Source organism: Leucopleurus acutus (assembly GCF_964270905.1).
Source record: "Leucopleurus acutus genome assembly, chromosome: 7".
NCBI lineage: Eukaryota > Metazoa > Chordata > Mammalia > Artiodactyla > Delphinidae > Leucopleurus > Leucopleurus acutus.
The window spans coordinates 43,622,513-43,632,745 of NC_139150.1; positions in this window are offsets into that span (position 1 = coordinate 43,622,513).

Here is a 10,233-nt window from a genome sequence, read left to right on the forward strand (position 1 = left end):
TGCCTGTTCCCTGAGGAGATTCCTCCTCCAGTGATAATCTTGGAACATCTTGCTTTCATCCTTCTTTTTTTTTTTGTGGTACGCGGGCCTCTCACTGTTGTGGCCTCTCCCGTTGCAGAGCACAGGCTCCGGATGCGCAGGCTCAGCGGCCATGGCTCACGGGCCCAGCCGCTCCGCGGCATGTGGGATCTTCCCGGACAGGGGCACGAACCTGTGTCCCCTGCATCGGCAGGCGGACTCTCAACCACTGCGCCACCAGGGAAGCCCCATGAACCTCTTTTAAGCGTGGTTTATATTTTTATCATGGAAACAAAAGTATGAACCCAAAATATCTTCTGCAAATATACACAGAATTTACATTTTGGTCAGAACTAGAAAAAAAGTAATTACAATTTTTTTTTCAATCTATTGCTAATCCAGATGACCTTTTTTACTAAAGGACAGAATTATATTTTTTAATTCCTTAAGTAAAGCCATTGTGGAGTCAATTATGCTAAAACCTTAATACTACATTATGAAATTAAATTAATAAATTTTATTAATTCACTGTTTGAAACTAAGCCTGTCACTTCTTTCCACTAGACTAAACATGTTTCCTCCATCGTCACTTGACCAGTTTTTTTCTTACTGTGCTTACATCAAGAATATTTTAAGTTTGTTTTTAATTGTCAATACTTAGTATTCCTATTTAGGGGAGCAGAATATGCCGCCCCAAAATATGCCTCTTGAGCACAGGATCATTTTAAACTGGTTATTTTTAAGAAACTGAGACACAAGAGAAGCTCTGGAAACCAAGTACTGTAAAAGTTACCCTTTTGTAAAGATATTTTTATATATAAGGGAAATCACCCTTTGTGAGGGTATCTTCCTCCCTCTACTAGGAAGAGGGGGGGAAGACCAAACCTCTAAAACTCTTATCAATGCAGCACAATGTTCCTTTTGTTTACTGTGTGTTCTTGTGTTGTTTTTGTTTTTGTTTTTTGATAACTGCTCAAAGTGACTGTCCCCCTACTCCACCCATCTTCTTTTGTCTTTAGCTGAAGATGGTATTTAAGGTGAGGACTTGCACCAGTTGGGGAAATTACTCAATTTTACTGGGCCTTTCCCATGTATACGTGTTATAAACTTTTGTTTGTTTTTCTCCTGTTAATGGCTTGTGTCAATTAAATTATTATGCCAGCCAAAGAACCTAGAAGGGGAGAAGGAAAAATTTTCCTCCCGTATGCTTACAATACTACTCCTTAATTTCTAAAGGGCTGATCAAATTTGCTTGCCCTTGAGTTATCTACTCATATCATTAAACATTTGTATCTTAAAAAAAGAGAAATAAAATGTGCAGATCTTATAACCCAGCAATTCTACTCTTTGGCGTAAACTCAACAGTTGTATTGTCTAATGCGGTAGCCACTAGCCACATGTGGCTACTGAGCCCATGAAATGTGTCTGGACTGCATTGAAACGTGGTAAGCATAAAATACACAATCAATTTTGAAGACAATATGAAAAACATTTTTAATATCTAAATTTATTTTAAAATATTGATTAAATGTCAAAAAGATAATATTTTGGCTATATTATTTTAAATATTATTTTTTAAAATTTTAATTAGGAAAAAAATGAAAGGTGAATAAAATTTGTCACTAGTATTACCTAACGGAACTTGGGTTCACTCACGCTCCACACAGCAAAGCCAATCTCCTAACACCCGGTTGTGGTGAAGGAAAGTACAGCACTTATTGCAGTGTGCTAAGCAAGGAGAACTGGCAGCTCCTGCTCGAAAGACCTGAACTCCCTGATGGCTTTCAGGGAAGGGTTTTTAAAGGCAACATTTGGGGTGAGGGCTGCAGCTCCTGGACTTTTTTCTGATTGGTTGGTGGTGATGTTTCCAGCATCTTAATCAACCTGGCTCCAACCAGTCTGGGGTCTACTGTTTGTGGTCAGCATGTAGTCACCATTCCCCACGTGGGTGGGTGGGGTTCTTAGTTTCTGCAGAACAATTCAAAGATACATGCCAGATTGTTATGTATACCCCTCGAAGAGGAACTAGCGCTCTGTTTTCTTGCTGAACTATTGTTTCTTAACTGCTTTTCCTTTGTTTCTGCATTCCCTCACTCCCCTAATTGGTAACTGCTTGAGTCTGCTCTTTGAAACTCAGGAGGCCTAGTAGAATCCACCTGCCGATGCAGGGGACACGGGTTCGTGCCCCGGTCCGGGAGGATCCCACGTGCCGCAGAGCGGCTGGGCCCGTGAGCCCTGGCCACTGAGCCTGCGCGTCCAGAGCCTGTGCTCCGCGATGGGAGAGGCCACAGCAGTGAGAGGCCCGCGTACCGCAAAAAAAAAAAAAAAAACTCTCAGTTTTGCAAAAGTACCCCAGGGGACTATAAGATGGAACAGAGCTCTGATCACCCATACTTAATTATTCACAGCCGGTGTTATCAGATATCAAGCAAACAGCAATTCAAATCCGTCTCTCAGGGTTAGAGTTCCCAGCTCCAAAAAGGAAGAAAATTCTAACCAACATGCTGCCACAGGCGAAACCAACACAGTAGGGAAGGATACCCTGGTGTCATCACACACGAGCCCCGTTACTCACCAAAGATGTTTCAGCTGGTCAATGCAAGTGCTAACACACATACAAACAACAAACACATGGTCCCACAAACAAAGAATCAGACGAAGTGTAGTCCAGAAATTCCATCTCCATTCCCAGACGGAGGCTCCAGAGCGGCCTGGCTACCAAAAAAGAATGGACCACGAGTGGCTCACCCCATACACACAAGAACACAAACAACTAAGCTACGGTCACACAGACAGAAAATCAGAAGAGGTGTAGTCTAGAATTCCACCTCCACTCCCCAACGGAGGCCTCCACCAAGCCCAGCTCTCGCAAATGAACCGGTTCCCAAATCGGGTAGAGTCCAATAACAATTCCCCTCTCCAACAGGGCACCCCAGTCAAACAAATTGGCTTGTCCAGTAAAGGAAAAGCCCAAATTGAGGGGGGATATGTTCCTGGTGTGCACACCGGAGCAACTTACCCTCAAGTGGCTCACTTCCCGCAGGGGAAGCAGCCCAAACGGAGTGGAGAGAATTCCCAGCCTGTGCAAACTGAAGCGACTCACCAACAACACTGAATGTGGACCGCAGCTCCAGACGTTTCTCGGCTCCAAACAGCCTCGTGCCACGGGCGGCCAGTGCCTGTCGGGGACAGCCCCTCAGAGATCCCCGAGGGAAATGAGCTCTGGCAGCTGCTGGGGGCTCAGGGAACGGGCAGTCCCAGGCCGGGGTCGACCCGCCACGGGCACGGACTCCTAGACTGGCTTCTCCAAAATTGTTAACGCAAGTTCGTGTGCCCGACACACAGTGAGGCCAAACAAACTGAAACGTCGGAGTTTGGGGCAGAAAAAGGTTTATTGCAAGGCCGTGCAAAGAGACAAGGTGGCTCACGCCCTGAAAAGTCTCGAGCTCCCCGACGAGTTTTGGCAAAGCATTTTTAAAGGCCAGGAGAAGGGGGATCGCAGGGTACGTGATCAGCTTGTACACAGTTCTCTGATTGGCTGATGGTGAGGCAGCAGGGTACCGTCACAGGGGTTAACATCAGTCCTTAGGCTCCAGGAGGCCTGGGTTGTGTGCTCATGGTCAGCAAGTAGTTCTTCCATTTGCGGGGGGTGGAGTGGGGGTGAGGGGTTCACATCTGCAAAGCAACTCAGGAAATTTGCAGCAAATACTATTATCTAGGTACTTCAGAGAGGAGCTGAAGCAGAGGATATGGGGGAAGGCCTGTCCCGGGAAGGCCCCGTAGGGTCCTGCTCAGTTACAGAAACAGGGGCCACAGAGAGGCTTTTGTACCTGGGAAGGCCCCGCAGGGTCCTGCTTGGTTTCAATCCCCCCTTTTCTTTGATACGCCTAAATCTTGAGGGGAACAGGGGCAGGACAATAAAGAGAATAAAGTTTTGGATAGAGAGGTTAATCATAGACTTGGCAGAAGGAACTCACTTTTATGTGGCTTGGTTTCACTAGCATAATAATTGGAATTTTGAATATATGTTGCAAAGCGATGCTAATTCTGTTCCCTAACACAATTTGTATAGCTTGTTCAGTTATATTATGAACATTGCTGGATTTATCTGATCATCTGACTTTAATGTGTAATATTATTTTGATAGGGAAATTAATTTCAAGATCCAGACAACGAATTTGTAAATTAACCTTTAGAATATATCTTTTTTGTCAGTTGTGTGTGGCATGTATCCCATGAATATAATCCACCTATTTTTTTTTTCTAAATTGATTTACTTATTTATTTTTGGCTGCATTGGGTCTTCGTTGCTGCGCGTGGGCTTTCTCTAGTTGCAGCAAGTGAGGTCTACTCTTCGTTGTGGTGCCCAGGCGTCTCATTGCGGTGGCTTCTCATCTTGCAGAGCACAGGCTCTAGGCACGCAGGCGTCAGTAGTTGTGGTGCACGGGCTTAGTTGCTCGGTGGCATGTGGGATCTTCCCGGACCAGGGATCAAACCTGCGTCCCCCACATTGGCAGGTGGATTCTTAACCACTGCGCCACCAGGGAAGCCCAATCCACCTATTTTTAATGACCACAATAACATATAATCCATCATAAATTTACACAAGAGTGGTTCAGAAGGTATTTCTGGATGTCTTAGGGGTGTATCAGTCGGAGTCCAGGCAGAAAGCAAAAATCACAGCAGTTATTTTTATAGAGAATTTAAGGAACTGGTTGACCAGGTAAGGAGGATTGAAAAGGCACAAAGAGAAACATTGCAGTAGCGAAGAGATGCCCACTGTGGGAAGCAGGTGCCACTGGTAGAGCTGGAGAGACAAGTGTGGGGTTATCAGAAACTAAGAGCTGGGAGGAGGCCCCTGGGCAGCTGGGACTCGGACCTCGGAGGTTGGGGAAGGCGAGCACCCAGCTGGTGGTGTTATTTCTGAAGGTAAGTGTTGAGGCTGGAAAAGAGGGTAGATTAAAAACTGGAAATTGGAACCAACTGCTTCAGCCAGGGGAAAGAGCCACTGCTTGGTGACACTGGTGGGAATGATTATCTGAACTGTTTGTCCCCACGGACCAAATTTCAAGGAGCAAATCCCTTCTCCCTCCACCACCTCTCAGCTCTCCTCAAGCCCCCTATTGGCAACAGGAAACATGGTTGACTATGTCACACCCGCAGCATCACAGAACAGAGCACAGAAGAATGGGCTTGAGCCACAAGATATACCTTCATAACCAGCATGAGGAGTAAACTCATAATTACGAGTATCAACTAATCTAATAGTATAAATTCAGGGAAGTGCTGATAAACACAGCTTTTACAGTGATGACACTTGTAATACATTTTTTTAAATATAATAAAACTGTGGTTAAAAGTACAACTCAAATAAGGAGACAATGTTGAACTCGACCCAAACCCTGTGCTCTCGAAAGACAGTGGTAAAAAAAAAAAAAAGAAAAAGAAAAACCCATCCCCACACCCTTTTGTGTTCCAGGAAACAGCTCACTGCAAAGAACCACCACCTTTCCTCAAGTGACTTAGATAAAAGCCACATAGAACTCCCTTGATTACCTATGATAAGGCCAGACACAGACCCTCCAAATTCCCTTCTTTGTCTCATAAATGATTAGCTGAACTGTTTGTCCATGCTGACCTATCTGTACAAAACGCCTTGCTCACTTGACTTTATTTAGGCATTCTTCCTTCCCCAGGACTTTTATCTTTCATTCGCCCTCAGCTTAAGCTAGCATTGGGAGGCAGAATAAACCCCTAATTTCCCCTACCAAGAAGCCCCTTTCTGGGAATTCCCTGGTGGTCCAGTGGTTAGGACTCCGCACTTCCACTGCAGGAGACAGGTTCCATCCCTGTTGGGGAACTAAGATCCCTCATGCTGTCTGGCTGCGGTGGTGGTGGGGGATCGAGGAGGGAGCTGGAACAGCCCCTTCTCAACTGACCTTAAGGAAAACCTTTCCTGATCAATTGTCTGGTCAAGCCAGCTGCTCACCTCACTCCCTGATACCCATTCTTTCTAGCCCTTTTCTGCCTGATCTTTCAAAAGCTTGCAGATCTTACAAATGGAGCACTCTCCATTTCGATTACCCCTCCCCCTACTGCAATAAGCCCCTTCCCCGAATTGCAATAATCCTTTTGAATGAAGTCTCTTCTTACCAGATCTGGATTTGGTTTTTGCTTGACAGTTTTTCTGGTGCTGTGACTTGGCTGAAGACTGGCCCTCACCTACGGACCTCTACCATCCCTACACTGGTAACGGTTCAGTGCTTTGAGGAAACTTTGGTGAGTTCAGGTCTTGAACCAGTGCTCCGGACGTCTTGTTTGTTGAAGGATCACAGTAAAGAGTTACTTTTATTCTTTCCAACAAAGGGAGAATCTTTGCATGTCATTGTGGCACAAATTCAGTTTAATATCTTCAAGAAATGGCAAACTTTACCCAAAGCAATTTAGAACTTCAGAGGCTTCTTTGGGAAACTTGGGATCTCCCCAAACTGGCTCATGTAGGACCTCTCCCTTCCCATCATCCCCCACTCCTTTTTATCATCTGAACCTTCTCTTCCGCTGCCCTGAATCCTTTGACCTGTCCCCCTTCAACTCCCTTATCTTGTCCAACCCCACCCACCCTGTCAGAACCCTCCCTGCACACCCTAGCTCCTAGTCCCTTGAGATTTGGGTCCCTTCTGTTCTCCTTACCTCCTCTTCACTCCCGTTGGTGAAGAAAGGATCTCCTGCTCTAAAGAGAACGAGATAGTCAAAGACACAACACCTGATACTAGACAGATGAGACTGATAGTTTATTATAGTCACATAGGCTCAGCCTGGGGGAGGAGAGCACTCCCTGTCACTCAGGGCCACATGGGGGTTACATTCAACATCAGAGTGAATGAGCAGGGACTGTGGAAGGCAGGCTCTGTGGTAGAGGCACCGGGATGGGTGACCCTGGGTATCCATGGGAATATGTGATGGCTTATATAAATAATTGTGTGGGCTGGCAGGGAGGTAAGACTCCTTATTGAGAATCAAGAAGCGTGCATCTGGTCTGGCTGATGGGGTTACTAGCTGAGTGGGGAGCCTTTTGCATTGTGTGGGGGCAAGAGCAGAGCAAGGGAAGAGAAGCGGAACACATGGTTAGGGCTTTGGGGCCCTGTGAGGATCAAAGGTGTCAAGGCAGCACATGCAACTTCAGGCCTTGCAACGCACCCTTCTCCCATCAGGGGCTCTTGAGGGGCTCAGGGACCCCAACAGCAACCACTTGTGTGAAAAATGTCACTGGAAACAGACTGGATATTTCATCCACTCAGATAGGCTTTGGAGGCACACAGATGGCCGCTTGGTCTTTTCTCAGTCCTTTGACCAAAATTTAGTCCACAGACTCTATAAGATGACCCATCAGGGCAGAGGACATCTTAAAGCTCTGCTCTACCAATGTTTGTGGAAATGCTTAAGCCTCATATTGAGCAAGGAATGATTTGCTAGAAACACAATCCTGGTAAAGGATGAGAGCTGCACTTTTATAGGAACTAGTGAGTTGAAATTTTAACGTTGAAGCTATAAACTCTCTGTTTGAGCCTGTCTCATGTTTACGTATATATGTTTACATATCTATATGTATATATGTATTATACACATACTATTTTCCTAAATCCAGATGGTATTACCAGATTAGATGATAAAATCCCTTAAAGGTCCTCAATTCTGATCGACTTAGAAATAAGTTAGAGCCTATGTAAATTAAATACTCCTAAAATTCCCAGAAATTAAGGAAATTGAACTCCTAATATTTTAAGTCCTAATACTTCTAATATGAACATCTAATATTCAATAAGAGTACTTTCAACAGTACTTTTGCAGAAACAATCCAAATATTTAAAGAATTCATGTCCACATAATTTAGGTAAATCTTTGGCAAATGACACTAGTCTGATGTTGTTGGTTTAATAAAAACAGCTCTGTCTTCTGAGTTATCAGCATTAAGTATAAAATAAGCATACACTTTTATTCTATTTAGACATGTTCTTCCTACACTTATACAGATTTGCTTATTAATAAGCTACTGTTACATCTACTACATGTCTAATGTTATAAAAAAGGTAAATTTGTATTTAAACAAATTGAATCATTATTCTGACAATAATTTCAACAATAATTATGTTTTATAAAATGTCAGCTTGAAGATAGTTTCCAGTCTCTTTTAGGTATCTTAAAATCTTAAACTTAACGCTAAATTAAATTAACCGATAGATATTCATTAAATGTCTAGATCATTTCTAAGTAAGATAGAATACTGAAACATAATTTTAAGTTTCTATAAACTTAAAAGTTTTTGCCTCTTATTTTTATGACAGAGAAGCTTAAGTATATGTCAGTCTATTAATGAACACATTCATTTTTGCCACACTGACTAATTGTATAAGGAAATGTATGACTATAAAAAAAGTTATGAAATGTATATTCTTTAGCTTGGCTAGTCTGCTACAATATGCCAGTATATAATAGCTCACAGTTATCTATGTCACAGTTCTCTCTGTAAGTGTATTAGTTTGCTAGGGCTACTCTAACAAAGTATCAGAGACTGGATGGCTTAAAAAACAGAATTTTATTTTCTCACAATTCTGGAGGCTAGAGACCCCTAAACTTGACACAAGTCAAGGTGTCCACAGGATTGCTTTCTTCTGAGACCTCTCTCCTTGGCTCAAAGATGATTATCTTCTCCTTATGTCTTCATGCAGTTTTCCTTTTGGGTGTATCTGTGTCCTAATCTCCTCTTCTTATGAGGACACTGGTCATATTGGATTAGGATCCACCCTAATGACCTCATTTAACTTAATTACTACTAAAAGACCCTATCTCCAAATACGGTCACATTCAGAGGCACTAGGGGTTAGAACTAAAACATATGAATTTTAAAAAAAACACAATTCAGCCCATAACAGCGAGTGAGACTCTGCTTGGAGAAATGATGCCAGAAAGGAACAGCTGTGTATGCAAGGTATTCAGGATGTATTTTTTTGAAGAAAGGGAGACTAATTTTGTCCTAAAGGTAAATGACTGGTTGTTTCAGGATGAGAAAGAGAAAAATGTAGGAAAAACCAGAAGGGCTGTAGAAAGTTGTAGAAGATTCTCAGAGAGAGAATTTTGTTTGTCATTGTCAAAGCTGGCTAAGGTTTGACAGCGTCATTTAGAAGAATTTTTTTTAAGCCTTAGTATCAAAAATATAATGTTGATACAAAACCAGAACTTGGTGTTCTCTCTGTTAACAATGAGAAAATTTTCTTACGGTCTGTTCTTCCTAAGAAGTTGTAAAGAGGTTTTAATTCTGAGTAATATACCTAGATAGAATATACCTAGAATATACCTATTCTGAGTAATATACCTAGAAGGCAAAGGTTTTGTACCTTATCATCCTTATCATAATAACTTCCTGTGCCTTATGTTGACTTTCTCATGTTCCTGATTATTTTAAAAAAAAAGCAAAGTTCTCTCACTTTCGAAAGAGCTGTGGTTCTTTACAACCATGTCACCTCCTATGTTTACTTTTAAAATCTACTGCCACTGTAGGCAGATAGGGTAGAGGTCCCCTGGAGGAAGAGAACCAGACATAGCTTTCTTGACATAAGAGAAGCCATTTTAGGCCTAAGCCGTTTTGTAACCTAAGCCTGATCACAATGCTTGACCTTGCAGAAGAATAGATCTCAGTAGTTAATGATTTTAAGGGAACAAAACAATGTAAGAACAAACAGGTATTACCAGGCCAGGGAGATAATGTATCACGTGTAAATACTCCCAATTCTTTTTTGAAGGTAAAGATTTGCCTGAAGCACATTCTTGAGCTGTTCTGCGAGATCCAACCCCCCTTGAGCGCTCAACCACCAGACACACTGGAACCTAGGAAATGAAATTTATCTTTCTTCTCCCTGCTTTCCCCTTCAGAATTAAGAATCTCTTATTGAACATTGTTATATTCATGACAATATAATTATTTGCATAGGTTCAGTAAGACTCTGCCCTCCTTGTTGATAGGATGTGATAAAACCAAGGCCTTGACTGGAATGTCATATTTGAGAATGATGATCACTGACTAGACACTTTTAAGAAGCTAATGTTGACTTTATTCTAGAGCTAATGCTTACAAAGCCCTTTTAGGAAAACTGGCCTGGTACTTGCCTTACAGGGTTCCAGCCTTACAGATGAGCAAGAAGGGTCACTTCCTGACAGGTC